This window comes from Lygodium microphyllum, chromosome 16 (genome assembly GCF_053477565.2).
Source record: "Lygodium microphyllum isolate KBCC chromosome 16, Lygodium_microphyllum_v1.1.10, whole genome shotgun sequence".
Classification (NCBI taxonomy): Eukaryota; Viridiplantae; Streptophyta; class Polypodiopsida; order Schizaeales; family Lygodiaceae; genus Lygodium; species Lygodium microphyllum.
This window is the reverse complement of record NC_141150.1, coordinates 85,645,004-85,660,027: the sequence shown is the minus strand read 5'-3', so window position 1 is coordinate 85,660,027 and position 15,024 is coordinate 85,645,004. Positions and strand designations below refer to the sequence as shown.

At 39.7% G+C, this 15,024-nt stretch overlaps 1 pseudogene; it reads left to right on the top strand.

Annotated features, from left to right (window-relative positions):
- The first annotated feature begins 2,925 nt into the window (after window positions 1-2,925).
- The window catches only part of LOC148023065 (pentatricopeptide repeat-containing protein At4g18520, chloroplastic-like), a 52,394-nt pseudogene continuing 40,295 nt past the window's right edge, over window positions 2,926-15,024 (top strand).

Below are 15,024 nucleotides of genomic sequence, written 5' to 3'. Positions count from 1 at the left end.
AACAGACTATCCGCGCAAATATACGCGAGTTTGACAGATGACACGCGCTTATACACGCGATTACAGAGGGAAAAAAAAATCCAGAGAGTGCTTTTGGGTGCCTGGATGCTGTTCCAGCATCCAGCCACCCAAAGGCACTCTCTGGATTTTTTTTTTGGTGCATTGCACCATAAAAAAAGAGCGATTTAGATTTCAAGACACGAATCAAGACTCACTCTCTATGAATACACGATTCAATATTACTATCTAAAACTTAATACACGACTCAAGACTCCCTCCATGCCCTCTCTCACCGCGTGCCCTACTACCCCCCCCACCAAAGCACCCGCCACATAATCCTCCACTCCCGCTCTCCCTACTGCGGCGTCGGCTCTCATCTGTACTGCGGGAGTAGCCATGACTAGGGGTGGCTGCATGTGACTGTGTACGTGACTGTGGCTGTGAGGGAGCACGTGATGGTGGCCGTGAGCCCTCACGTGACGGTACAGAGGAGGGTGTGCGTGAGTGTGTCCGTGCAGGGGTGTGTCTCCTTGGTGAGCGTGTATGCGCAGGGGTACGTCTCGCCGGACTCGCAGGCGTAGACGGCAGTGGAGAGGCTTGTGTACTTGGGGGTGCGGTGTGACCTGGGAGTCTAGGAGGAGGATGGGCATACATATACTCTGTCAGCTCCACTGGATTAGGATGGCGTCCAAAATGGTTTATCATCTCTATCATCCAAGTGGCGTATGCCCACGGATCGGAGGAAGAGCCTGGATCCATGAAGAATCTGCAAAGCGTCGAAATTCCGCCTCAATGAACCAAGCAAAACATGCATATAAAAAATAAACATATCTCCTACAATATATCTCCTCAATATATCTCCTACAATATATAACCTACAACATATATCTACCATTCTAGAAAATAAACATATCTCTTACAATACCAAACATCGAATTAGTAGAAGATCATAAGCCAAAAGAAGAAGTTCATTTCGAATTAGTGACGAAATTCATGAAAAACAAAAACTCTTTCCTCTATCTTGACGGACATTGTCCATCAAGGGAGAAATGACTAAACACATACACAAGGGTTCCTTCTTCTCTCTTTCCTCTATCTTGACGGATGTCGTTTGTCAAGAAATAAATAGTTAAGCACATATACAATGTGTGTGAATTCTATCCTCAGTCGCTTTCAAGTACACATAGCACGGGTGGAAAGAAAGAAAGCGACAGATTTGCCAAAACAAACAAACGACAACCAACCTCTTTGAAAAGTCTTTGAAAAGTGAGTTCGTTGATTCTTGCTTCTCTCTCCCTTTCTGTGTTGTCTGCACCCTTTGCTTCTTTTGGGTAGTCCAAGAGGGAGAAGGCTGGTTGGAAGAGGCAGGTTCGGGGGTTTGGAAGAGCTGGAGGCAGAGGTACTGTAGCGACAAAGAAAGAAGAAGAAGAAGTGTTTTGAAAGAGGGCTTTTGAAAGAAAGAAAGCGACACGCGCGGTAGGTAAACGCAAAAAGCACGCGTGTAAAAGTGCGTGTAAAAGCGCAGCAGAATACATTGTAGACGCGCCTGTACACGCGACACAGAGATTGTTTATACTTTTTTAAAAAACTGATTGTTCTTGTGTATCCATTGTTTTGTGCATAGGATGTGTATGATTTCACTAAAAACTGATCCTACTTCTGTATTGGTTATTTTGGACATAGCATGTCATCATCCTCTTCAAGCAGTTCTGGTGAGGATGAGACAATGCGTCATCGTGATCGCGACGTGTGGCTGGCACAAAGGATCAAGTGTACGTGTAATCGATGTCAAGGGTGCATTGTACGAGCGCGTCGAATTACATTGAATCACATCTCGATGTATGGAGAATGGATTCAAACAGGTTTAGAGGTGAGAAGATGTGAATTGAAAGTATTAAAATAACTCATGGTGTGCAAATTAATGGAGCGCGTTGTAATATATATACTGTGATTGAAGCAGGATGCAGTACCACACCCTAACATGGTGCCATACGCACGGCGAGAGCATGCAAAGCGTCGACGAGATGATGCTGGAGCTTCGGGATCTGTTGTCGGAGATGAGTGGGAAAGGGATGACAATAGCCCTGCACCCCACGAAGTTGTGGAAGAGGAAGTGTTTGATGACATGGTGCGAAATCTTTTTAGGGATGATCACAAAGGTGTGGACGACAATGATATGGAACAAGAGCATCTCTACAACGCTTCATCGACACCGGTTTTTGAAGGGTGCACATTCTCTATTTTACGTGCTTCACTTGAACTGCTCAATATACAAACAGTTTATGGATGGAGCAATGCAAGTCTTGATGCATTATTGAAGTAAGCATTGTAACTTGCAAATTTGAGTTAGTGGTTTTTGGTTTACAGTATAGGGTTTAGGGTTATGGGCTAATTGATGATATTGGATGCAGGCTATTATCAAACATGCTTCCAAAGGGGAATAGACTACCCACCTCAAGAGACAAAGCGAGGCGCTATGTGACATCTCTTGGAGGATTGGATTATGATCGCATACATGCATGCGTCAATGATTGCATTCTCTTTCGTGGGACGCATAAGGAGGCTCGACAGTGTCCCACTTGTGGTGAAGCAAGGTATAGAATAGATGTGAAGAGTTTTGATGTACCTCGTAAAGTCTTGCGACACTTTCCTATAATTCCTTGCATCAAACACATGTTCAAGTGCAAATCCATAGCAGAGCTCATGTCATGGCATTCCTCGCATCGATCGGATGATGGCATGTGGAGAATTCCTGCAGACACTCCTGCTTGGAAGCATATTGAAGATGAGTGGCCCAGCTTTAAAACAGAGCCCAGAAACTTGAGACTTGGCCTAGGTATGGATGGAGTGAATCCGTTTGGTTTCAAGAGCACCGCATACAGCGTGTGGCCGGTTGTGTTGGTGAATTACAACCTTCCACCATCAATGGCGATCAAGAAGGGACATCTTATGTTATCCCTTCTGATTCCAGGGAAACATAAAGTCAAGCATATGGATGTTTATCTTGAACCGTTGATTGATGAGTTGGAGGAACTATGGAGAGGTGTTGCGGTAGTGGACATTAGTAGGCCTCCCTCCTCTCGACACTTCGACTTAAAAGCAGTGTTGATGTGGACAATGCATGACTTTCCAGGATACAGCGATTGTTCTGGTAAGAATTCTAACTACCTCCCGACTCTAATACTACTAGCTATATCAATTATAACTATTGACTTTATTATTCTAACTTTTTTTTTATTTTAACAGGTTTGAGGACATCGGGTAAACATGCATGTCCTATATGTGGCCCTTCATTGGTACATGAATAAGCTGATGGTTTGTGTAAGACCATATTCGATAATCATCATCGATTTCTCCCATCAGATCACCCTAAATATGCTCCTAGTAAGAGGAACATTCATCCACAGACACTTCGTGCAAAAGATTGGAAGCGTATTTGGGAGTCTTCAAATGTTCTTCCTCCAGATGGCATGAACAGGTACATCTCCATTGTTTTCAATCTTGTTTTGTGTAGTCTCTAAAGTTGGAATAAAGATGACAGTCTGCAATCCCTTGTGTAGGTACTCCATTTTTTTCCGGCTACCATATTGGACCCATCTCAAGATCAACCATCTTCTTGATCCCATGCACATCTTCAAGAATGTGGGATCTAGTATTTGGGAACATGTTATTGGTAAAAGAGACAATGTTAGCGTACGGGAGGACTTGTAGGTCGCAGGACGTATGCGTCAAGCTTGGCCACGAGAGGAGGGTGGGCACGTTCGTCTTCCGCCTGCTCCCTGGATTATATCAAAGAAGGAGGAGAAGCAGGTAAAGCAAGCCATCACCACTTTGCGTACTCCCACTGGATGCATGAGATCGTTGAAGGGAGCGTTTACAACCACTAAGAAAAGAGGGGTTGAGCAACTACATGGGTTGAAGTCCCACGATTGGCACAAGATGCTCCAAGTAAGTGTTTTCCAATTATTGTAGGTTGAAATTAAATTTTGTAATGCCCTAACCCAAATATACATGTGCTCTTATGTGCGCAGTTCATACTACCTACTAGCATCGACCATTGTGCAGACAGGAGTTTGAAAAGATGTATTTATAAGATGGGCGAGCTTGTGAGGTATGTAAATCCCATGTAAGATCACCCTTCATTATACCTTGCAAAATGAATGTGCATGAGGTATAACGTACTGTGCATTTATTTTTCAGATATGTTAGTTCCAAAGCAATTGATCCAGCCACATTGGATGATGCGCGTGTTATGGCAGTGGAGGTGGTTTGTATGGTAGAGGAGACTTTTCCGCGAACCATTCTCACAAGTCAACTACATCTCATTGTGCATTTAGTGGATGAAATTGCTTTATGTGGCACTGTGCATGCCCGTTGGATGTTCTTCCTAGAGCACTTCATGAAGACCTTAAAAGACTTTGTGAGGCAAAGTGCAAGGCCCGAAGGAAGCATGGCTGAGGGTTGGTTGATACAAGAGTCTCTTGTATATATATCAGAATTTCTTGATCAGGTGGATAGCTCTTTGCCGCGACTATGGAGCAATGAAGAGGACTTGAGGATGACATCTATTGTGCCTCAAGGAAAAGGACAGAGCAAAGTAATTGAGAGAACATTGATTGATGATCTTAATTTCACTTGCATCCTTAATAGTGATGTGATGGGAGACCAGTTGGGCATGCTCCTCCAGCTCCATTCTACTCTCATCTAGCTTAGCTTTAGCTTAGTCCATATCAAGTCTAGGAGCTCATCTCCCACTCCTTCTTCTCCAAATTTCGACCTTGTGGCAGCCATAGCCACCCTGCACATATCCTGCTTCAAGCCCTTACAACTCTTCAACCAGAAGAGATCTTGATAAACTTTCTTTTGGATAAGTGTTGTTTTGCTCCTAGAGCTTCTCTGTATCACCTTAGAACTTGACATTGCCCTGTCCACTAATCAACATTGTCATTTTTCTCAGGATCTATCATGTGGCCTCCATAGCCAAGCAATACCTAGGCATCTTGGAGCCTATGGATCTCACACTACAAGACACCATTCATCATGATGCCTTCTCGGAAAATCTTCCTCAACATCAGCCGCATCTCTATGCACATCATGCTGCAACATTGGCCATCATATGCTTCAGCATTGCTGAAGATTCGTCACGTTGTCAAAATATGTGCCCATGTTGATCGAATGCTTTGATCCATCTCTGTGCAGCACGATTTTAGTTGCCATCATAGGATAATGATAGCCCATGAAGTAAGCTTCATCCTCATATAAGAAATTTTCAAAATGATCAAGTATAGCTCCCACAATCAGTAAAAAACCAAGGCTGGGTCAAAACCCTAATCTAGGAAGCCATAGCAAAACTTCACCAAGCTCAAAAATCTTATCATTTTCTCTATCCTGCCACTTGGAACAAACCACTACCACTCCAATCTACTATCCCAGTATCAAATCAAGGAGGAGAAGAGCTTGGATTCATTGACAGAAGATCAACGACCCCGAACTAAGAAGATTTGAGTTCCCGGACATAGTCTTTACATAGTGTGTTTTCACATTGTCATTACTTGTGTCTCTTGACACACTATAATCTGCTCTTTCACTGATAAAATCTAAGAATTATGGAGTTATTTTCTATTGCTCTAGCCATTTAACATGGGCAAAGACTCTCCAACTTCTCGCTTCAAAGGATTCGGGTTTCATACCTGGCAGATCCACATCAAACTCATCCTGATGAAGAAGGGCCTCTGGGCCATTACTACTGGAAAAGAAAAGAAGCCTCATGATGTGGACCTTGCAGTCACTTGGAAAAAGAATGATGATAAGGCTCATGCCATTATGAAATTGGAGCTAGACGATAGCTATATCCACCATGTGGATAATTGTGACACTTCACAGGATACATGGAAGAGATTTGACACCTTGTTTAGTGCATAATCTAAATCATCAAAGTATGGTCTCCTGATTGAGTTTTCCAGGCTTGAAATGAAGTCCAGAACATCACTTGCCACACATCTGAATTACATGGAAGGACTTCTAACCCAACTTGCAGGAATCAACATTAAAATGGAAGAAGATGTTTGCATCAGCGCTCTACTTAAAAGTTTACCTCCTGAATATAATAATATATCAACAACTCTAATCAATATGCCAAACCCTGAACTTGTTGATATCCAGGCATCACTGTTAGAGGAGGAAAAGAAGCTAAAAACTAAGGAAGAACCAAGCATCTCTAGAGATGAACATGCATTATATGTTGGCAACAGGTACAAAGGCAAGAGGGATCAACTCTTTTGTGACTTCTACAAAAGGACCGAACACATTGAGAAGTTCTGCCAAGCCAAAAAGAGGTCCCAAAAGGCCTATCTAGTTGTAGTCAAAGAAGAAGAAGAAAACGGACCAAAGAAAGAAGAAGAAGAAGAAGACCACCACGAGAAGGACAAACCTCATCACTCCTTCTATTCAGATAGACTTTTTTAGCTTTGTATTTCCTAGCCCTAATGCTTCAGACCTAAACTTGTAAACTCCTCAGTTAGCCTTCTACTACAGCCTCTGTACACTTTGTGAGGCCCCTGCTACAGCCTCTAGATGACCACCATGTTTGTGGTATCCATACTTAGCCTTTTCTGCGATAGCCTCTGGTGTTTTGCCTTGTTTATGGTGTGCCAACACTTTACAAGTGTTGCTCTCACTAAAGCCTCTACACACTTTGTTCTTCTGATTGTGATTGAGGAGGGGTGTTGAGATATTTTGCAATCATACCTACTTCAATCCCTTTGTAAGGAGCAGTGAGGGCTCAGGACAAGAATCCCATATGCACAATTAAAAAAAAGGGCCACCACTCAATTCCTATAAAGCATTGTACTTGCACTCTTTTTCTAATGCAATGATAGTACTCTTTTCTTTTCAGTGAAGTGTCTATGTAACTATACACATACAATATTTGAAACGAGTATTTACGAGGCACCTATCAAGGTAAATTGTTATATAATTATATATGGTTTAGGATCATTTCCTTTTATATTAGAGAGGTACTATCTTAGAAATACATGAGTGATATAAGACTTGATAACAATATACGAAAAATGTAGAGTGCTAAGAATATTTTAAATGACAATAAGAAAGAAATTCACTCAAGATGATATAGAAGAGAAAAGGGATTTGTAAAGTTCAAGAGAAGAAGAAAAAGAAGATCAAAGCTCTGAGATCAAGAACCCCGATGTTTTTAGATATGCTCAATGTCGCACCCTTGTAAGGTGCCACCAAAGGTCCATGGTGCTCTAAGATGTAACGTCCCCATTATGAGGGGAAGCCATGTGTGAGCATAGACATTTGTTGGGTCTTGACTTGTATATCAGATGAGGTATATATGATTAGATGGAAAAAAGGTGACATTTGTGGATCTAGCCTTTGGGTTAGATACAGTAGTTATGATGGTAGCAACTGGAGGCACAATCCATCGAGTTGCCAGGTAGGTGTGGGAGTTATCAGGGACCCCTATTTTGGGATCTAGGGACCGCCAAAGTGGTCCTTCGCTGGGGGGATCTTAGGGGGGTCAACAAGCCCCTTGACAAGGATCAGAGAGTAGCACCCTTGGCCCCTTGGCCCAACCTTAAAGAAAATATTTCTTGGAATATTCCCTAGCCGACTAATGAATGTTCATAATATGGTTGGACATGCCGACTAGACTACAAGCAAAGCCCCTCAAAAGCCATCATCAATCTATCTTTCACCCAATGAGAGTTCTTCCAGCTATCCTTAAGGCCTTTGTCTATCATTTGTTTGGATCACCATCTAAGCCTCATAGTGAAAGCACAAGGATGACTAAATCTATCTTTGTATCAATTGGTTTGAAATTAAAGTACTTTTTTTATTCTCATAGTTGTTGTATGGTCTCTACTCCTTGCTAATATTTTGTTTATTACGTCGTGTAGTTTCTGCATGGTAGGGGGCTGTAAGGAGTAAAGAGTTCTTGAGAGGCAAGGGCTTCAATATGAAAGATAAGAAATTTCATTTGCTACATCAGGTAGTGGTGCTGGCACATCAAGTGGTAGTGGTATTGTATCGATAATTCAAACACTTAGGATTGGTCCACCAGCCTTCAATGAAGGCAAGTTAGATGGTAGAAACTACACTTTGTGAAAGTTTAAAATTACAACTATCATTGATTCTTATAAGCTTCTTAAGATAATGATGAGGGCATACCCAACACCCCAACCCATCCCTGGCCCATCAAATTTGAGTATCATGATTCCTCCAAATATAGATGCATTGTGTGACTTAGTTACACAGTATTCTAACTTTATTTTGACCTTGATTCAGCATACAACCAAGGCATCAAAAGCTTGAAACATAATGAGGAGAAAATAGAAAACGCAAAATCAAGCATAGATTTAAAACTTGGAGACTCAACTAGTAGTAGAGAAGTTTGCTAAAGGAGAGATAGATGAAGCATTCATCATTGTGATCAAGAATTTATGTGACTAGATGGTTGATGTTAGGATATAAAAGACTAGTGAGGAGCTAGATTAGAGATGTCTTCAAATTTTCCCACTAAAGTTTAATGGACGAATAACTACCCTAAACACTCAAGTGAGATTCCAAGCTTTGATGTTTAAGGAGTTTTATACACTACAAATGGAGGAGGAGTTGCAGGTAAAAGCTCACGAGAAGATAGCAATAGTGGAGATGCTGCATTATCTACAAATGAAAGGCAAAGGTGATTTCTCTACGAATGGTGACAAAAAGAAGAAGGGTGGAAAGAAAAAGGTGTTGCATTTTCTATGAACATGAAAAGAAAAGATTATTTCTCTACGAATGGTGACAAAAAGAAGAAGTGTGGTAAAAAAATTTTTCAAGAAGAGTGCTTCTACTACAAGAAGTAAGGATATGCGATTGTAGATTGCGTGTTAATAAGGCAGATGAAAAGAATAGCACCCTGAAGAGTAAAGGAAAGGAGAGAAGTCAATATGGCTGAACAAGAGTTGGATTTATTCATGGCAAGCATTGAGAAAGTTTGTTCCTTTAGTGCAAGAAATATCTACCATTGACTGATGGGTATTGGATAGTTGTGTCTCTTGTTGCATGACCAATAAGAAAGGTCTGATAGTTCTATAATGCCTTTGCAAGAATCCATTACTATGACTCTTGGAAATAATCCAAAATGTCCTACTAAGGATACAGGTACTTTTTCCTTTATTTTTCAAATGGTGATTTCAAAAATCCTTCATTGGCCATGAGGTGAGGTTCATTAAGACAAGTGTAAAAATCATTTACAGTTCTAGCAAAGCTATTGGCAAAGAAGAAATAAGGAACAACATGTATTAGCTCAGTTCTCTTACAGCCAGTGTTGGTGTGGGTGCAAGTAAGCCTCGGTATGAAAGATTTGGTCACATTGATTTTGCAGTGTTAAAAGAGATGCTTAAGCAATGTATGATTGCTCACCTACTCGCACTAGCTAAAATAAAGGACAAGAAAGCAAGATTATAGTGAGGGATCCTCTAGAGTTAGTGCATGCTGACTTGTATGGTAAAAGGCCTACACATGCATAATTTGGGAGGATCCTCTTGTTTTATGTTGATTGTTGACGACAATAGTAAGAAGATGTGGGTGTAAATCCTTCGTGATAAGGCTCAAGATTTTGGTAAGTTGAAAGGATGTCTAAAACTTGTTGAGAATGAAATAGGGAAAAGTGTGAAGAAGTTTAAAATAGATGGTGGTGCTGAGCTCAAATCAAAGGAGCTTGAAGTCTTGATCACGTATTAAACATGTTCAAATCCAGTATCACTATGTGCGTGACTTGATCGAGGATGGGATAGTAGAGGTCATCTACTATCCAAGGAAGGATAATGGAGCATATATCTTCATCAAAGCTCTTATACAAAGGATCTGCTTCGAGCTTATCTTTAGAGACTCACCATTAGGCTGAGGATGTAGTTCAAGGACATTGAGGGGGGATATTAGATATCCTCAATGGCTAACCTTCGTAAGGTGCCACATCAATGGTCCATGATAGTCTAAGTTGTAAGGCCCTCATTATAGGGAGAAGCCATGTGTGAGCATGAATATTGGTTGGGTCTCGACTTGTATTTTAGATAAGGTCAATGTGGTTGGATGGTAAAAAGGTGACCTTTGTGGATCTAGCCTTTGGGTTTGATAGAGTACTTATGCTAGTAGCAACTAGAGTCATAATGTATTGAGTTGTGGGGTGTGGAACTTATCAAGACCCTTATTTTGGGGTGTCAAGGTAGTGCCCCTAGTCCGCGGCCGTCGACAGTCCAGGGAATATTCCCTCACTAACTAGGGGAGGTTCATAATATAATTAGAGAGGCTGATCAGACTATTCTCTCAAGCTATAAAAGGAAGATCCTTCCAAAGCTATCATCAATCTATATTTCAACTAGTTCGAGTTCTTCTAGCTATCCTTAAGCTCTTCGCCTATTATCGATATAGATCACCATCTATGCTTCAAAGTAGAAGCACATGGGTGGATAGAACCATCTTCGTATTAGTTTGTTTGAACTTAAAGCAGTTTTTATTCTCCTTATAGTTGTTATGTGTTCTCTACTCATTGCTCAAACTCTGCCCGTTGTGCCATGTAATTTCTACATATGTTTCACCCCTTGCTGTAGAAATAAAATTGAAGTATGAAATCAAAGGACGAGGAAGTGGGTAAAGTTGAGGTCTCTCTAATGATATAGAGAAGAGGGATAAATGTAATTGAGAAATAGAAGATGATAATAAAAGTATGGAAGGTGATTAGCTTGGCAAAGTTGAGCTCTCTCTAATGATAGAGAGAAGAGGGATAAGCATAATTAAGAAATCAATGAAAACGTATGTTGAAAGAGATAGGAAGTTAGATTCCAACAGAAGATAATAGAGGTCTTCTGCTTTTATTTAAGAGATGAGAAAGAAATCTCCAAACTTTTAAAGTAAGAGATGAAAAAGAAAAGCAAGAGATTAAATTATATGGAAATCTGAGAAGAAGAGAGTCAATTGGAAGAGAATATAAATCCTTTTATCACAGTGGACTCACTATAAAGTTGGAAAAAGAAAGCTTAGAATGTAAGCAAGAGAGAATCGTTTAAAAAAGACTGTTCAGTCAATAGTTCTTAGTACATGTATAAAGTTAATGTTCGTGCTACTCAGGTAAGTTTCATAACCTTCTTTTTGGGATTTGGACTTAAGGAACATCGAGGTCTCTTGGTAAGAAAAATTTATGAATGTTTATAGTTTACTTAGTTATTTAAAAATACCTTTGATGTTCTTAAATATTTACATAATTATTGGATTTAATAATTAAACCTTGGGTGAGCATGTGGAAAGTGGCAAGCCCAATCTTAATTACTAACTCTTATGGATGGGTGGACACACTCAATCAAGTAACTTCTCAATCAAAGAAATTTTAGGAAGAATCATAGGAGCATAATCACCTTTAGTAGGATAGAACCCAGGCTAATACTATCTTAGGGGAGTGAGCTGAAATAATGCTAGGTTAATGGATGCAACTACCCCTCTCTAGAATTAAGTAATTTTTGGCTACTTGCATATTTCATTGGTTGCAAAGTGACAAATCTTAGATGGGTATTAGAATACTATGAGGATGACTCTCTAGGCTTTCTTTATAGACCATGTTTTCGCTAAGTTTGTTCTTCAACATAGTTGCAAACCTTTCAAGTAAGTTGCATGTTTCTCCTAAGGAGATTCCCTTGGATTCTCTAAAAAAACTTAAGAGAATGACTCATTTTTAAAAATTGGGTAAAAAATAACATATAAGTTTCTAATAATTTTAATTTTGTGCATTTCAAAATAAAAACTACTATGACACAAGGATGTTGATTTATAAACTAGATCATTTTTAAAGGATTTTTTTTCTAGGCAAGGTAGTATCTTAATATCATAAAGTTTATATAGCATAAATTTATATTTTTCTAGAAATTAATAATAAATTAGGCATGATACATTATAATTATCTCAAAACCTAAAAAATTAATTAGAAAAATTTTGATACTTAATTGACAAGAAATTTATTCATATATATCAATCTTGTATGAAAAAATGTGAAAATAACAATTTTCAAATGCTAATATGGGTTAATAACTTCATATGCAAGAAGAGGTGTCCAACTTCTCATGGGTACTCAATAAATCTAACAATTTGCATTGTCTAAGAATGCATAATTTGATGTCAAAGAGCTAGATGGAGACTCTTGAGTTTTACATGTCTGTGGATGCTCTTTAGGTTTTCATTTTATACATGAGGACTTTGATGGAGACTCTTGAGTTTTACATGTCAGTGGATCCTCTTTAGGTTTTCATTTTATACATGAGGACTTTGAAGGTAGAGCATGTTTTTGTTCAACACCTAAGGGTCCCTAGCTCCTTCATTATTATTTTGCCTCAATGCTTGTGCGGTCTTACTTTGTTCAGTAGAAGCATCACATGGGAAAAATGCTATCTTGCTTGGGGTTTGATACGTTAATGTGTTACCCAATTTGCTACCACTATCTCTCTTGCCACCAATTTCAATTTTGCTACTCTTCTTTGTCATGGTAGAGAGGGGAGGAGAATCAAATGGACCGGAGATATCCTATTTAAGAGTATACTCCCATGTTCTCTTTGACTTCTTGCTACTTTCTTCTTGACTCCTCTCTGGGACAAAAATGATTTAAAATTAGTGCAATAATTGCTCAATGTCTCTATTGTCCTTTGTCCATGGATGTGCTAGATGGGTACCTCACCTCTTTTGCAAGAAAATTTTTGAGAGATAGAGTTCTTGTGGTGGTCCTCTTTTCTAAGGCTTTTTAAAATGATCGTATTTTTTTACAATGTCAAGTAAGCTTCAACATATCCTTAAAATATTCCATCTTACAAAAGGTCTCAACCTTTATTTTCTAAGGAGGCATCTTTCTTTCCCTCTTGAATGATGCACATATAAGTTCCCTACCATGTAATCAATTCAAATGTCTTCAAATGAGGTAAAATTTAGAGGCTATGTGCCAGATTCATCTTAACACCCAACGTTGAAGGTTTCACAAGTAAAAATCCATATATGCTCTCTATCCATAGTGATAAGGCCCTTTGCAACCATAAGATGATTGTCTTTTTTAGAGATTTTTTTTTTGAAACCATTGGATGCTTTTCATGTAAGTGATACCAAGGGCAATGGAATGTCAGTCAGGCCCACATTTTCTTAAAAATGCCTCCCCGTCCAAAAATAGATTACCCATATACATACTGTCATCGTAGTTGCCCATGTTACTCTCAACATGCAGCTCGATCAGCGTTCCTATTGTTAGAGGTGAGAGTGCATGACCCCTGAGTTTTATAATTATAGAGGGGGTGAGACTCAGACTTAACTCCTCTACATAGCTTGTTCAAATCAACTAAAAGTTGCAGCCATTGAGATTAAGCTGTGCTATCAGCTTTGCAACTAATTGGTTACAATAAAAAAGGCAATCATCCCATGGCACATCCCTCCATATTTTGTCACCTATGGTGCTTCTAGGAGGGACATGTGAAGGGGAGACGCTTTTGCACATTCTCCCTTAGGTGAATAGTTATGATTTTTCTACATGAAATCTCACTTGCAACTCAATTTTTCTCATCCTACCAATAATAGAAGAGAATAGTTAGCCATTGAGTTATAGAGGGAGCATTTTACACATTGGAGATTGTGATCATCTCTCTTTTTGTCATCTTTTGGTACCCCCATAAAGGATTCAATATATTTTTATTTAAGAACTCAAGGAAACCTTCAATTGTATGAAGATGATGAGCTTATCGAGTCGAGTGTTTATGGGTAAGGAAGATCCAACGAAGTGGCTTGCACATTGTGAATGGTTTATGTTTATGAGTCACATGGTAACTCATGAAGAGAAGCTTTATGATTTTCGTCTAGTTATGCAGGGAGAAGTAAAGATTTGGTATGAAGCTTTGGATGATGCTGTGAAGCAAGATTGGGATAAACTAACAAGTTCTCTTGTATCACACTTTGCTCATCATGAAACAGCAATACAAGTTGATGAGAAGCTTCAACGTCTTCATCAAAATCCAAGAGAGGATTTCCAAAGTTTTCTACATCAATTTGAAGCTCTTTAGTTGAAGATAGGGAAGAATACTCATATTTAACATGAAAACAACCTCAAGCTTGACAAGTTTAAGGCTTGTCTTCACCAAACAGTTTGTGAAAAGGTGGAATTGGAAAAACCACATGTGCACGCCCAGAGCTCAGACATGAGGTCTACATTGTTGGAAACATTATTTGCAACTCTCCTATGTCTGTTCGTGTCTTTGTACCAAGCCTAAGTAAAGAAAGTGGTTCTATGTTGCCTAGTCAAACATGGGATCTATATTCTTGGACACCTTCTCTCTGGCTCTCCTGTGTCTGTCTATGCCTTTGTGTTCACCCTATACTACGGGTCTCTATATAAAAGGGCCACCCTTTTTAGCGGGTCAGCCCCTACCCCATTATATGGGCGTCCTCTCCATTAAATGGGTCTATAGATTTGTACATAAGACTCCACTTCAATGCAAAATATCTCATCACTCTTCTCCTCGGACTTGTCTAGCCACTCCTTGATTTTTGAATCGATGACTATGGCATGAGACAAGTAACCTGTGCATCATGGTCATGCATCCTCTTACATCCTTGCATTGTTGCCTCCTAGCTATTCCTACAAGTGGCATCCATGGCTATGGTACTAGACAAGCATCTTTGAGGAGATCTATAGGATGAGAAGCTTTCTATCCACACTTGAGTTTTTTGGGTTGATGCGGAGTTATGAATATATCTACCCATCTAGGTCATTTTTCGAGTGCTCACCCATGGATTCCTCTTCTGTGAGTGTTGACCCACTTAATAGATAGTTGTAGGTGACAATGTAAGGATGAAAGAGGATGCACGCTAGGACAAATTGGTACCTTATCCAGTACCATAGCCATCGATCCCAAAGTCAATGAGTGGCTAGACAAATACCCTTCTGCATATGCCTTAACCTACTCATGCATGTATGCCATGACTTGCTGTTACCCTGATGGG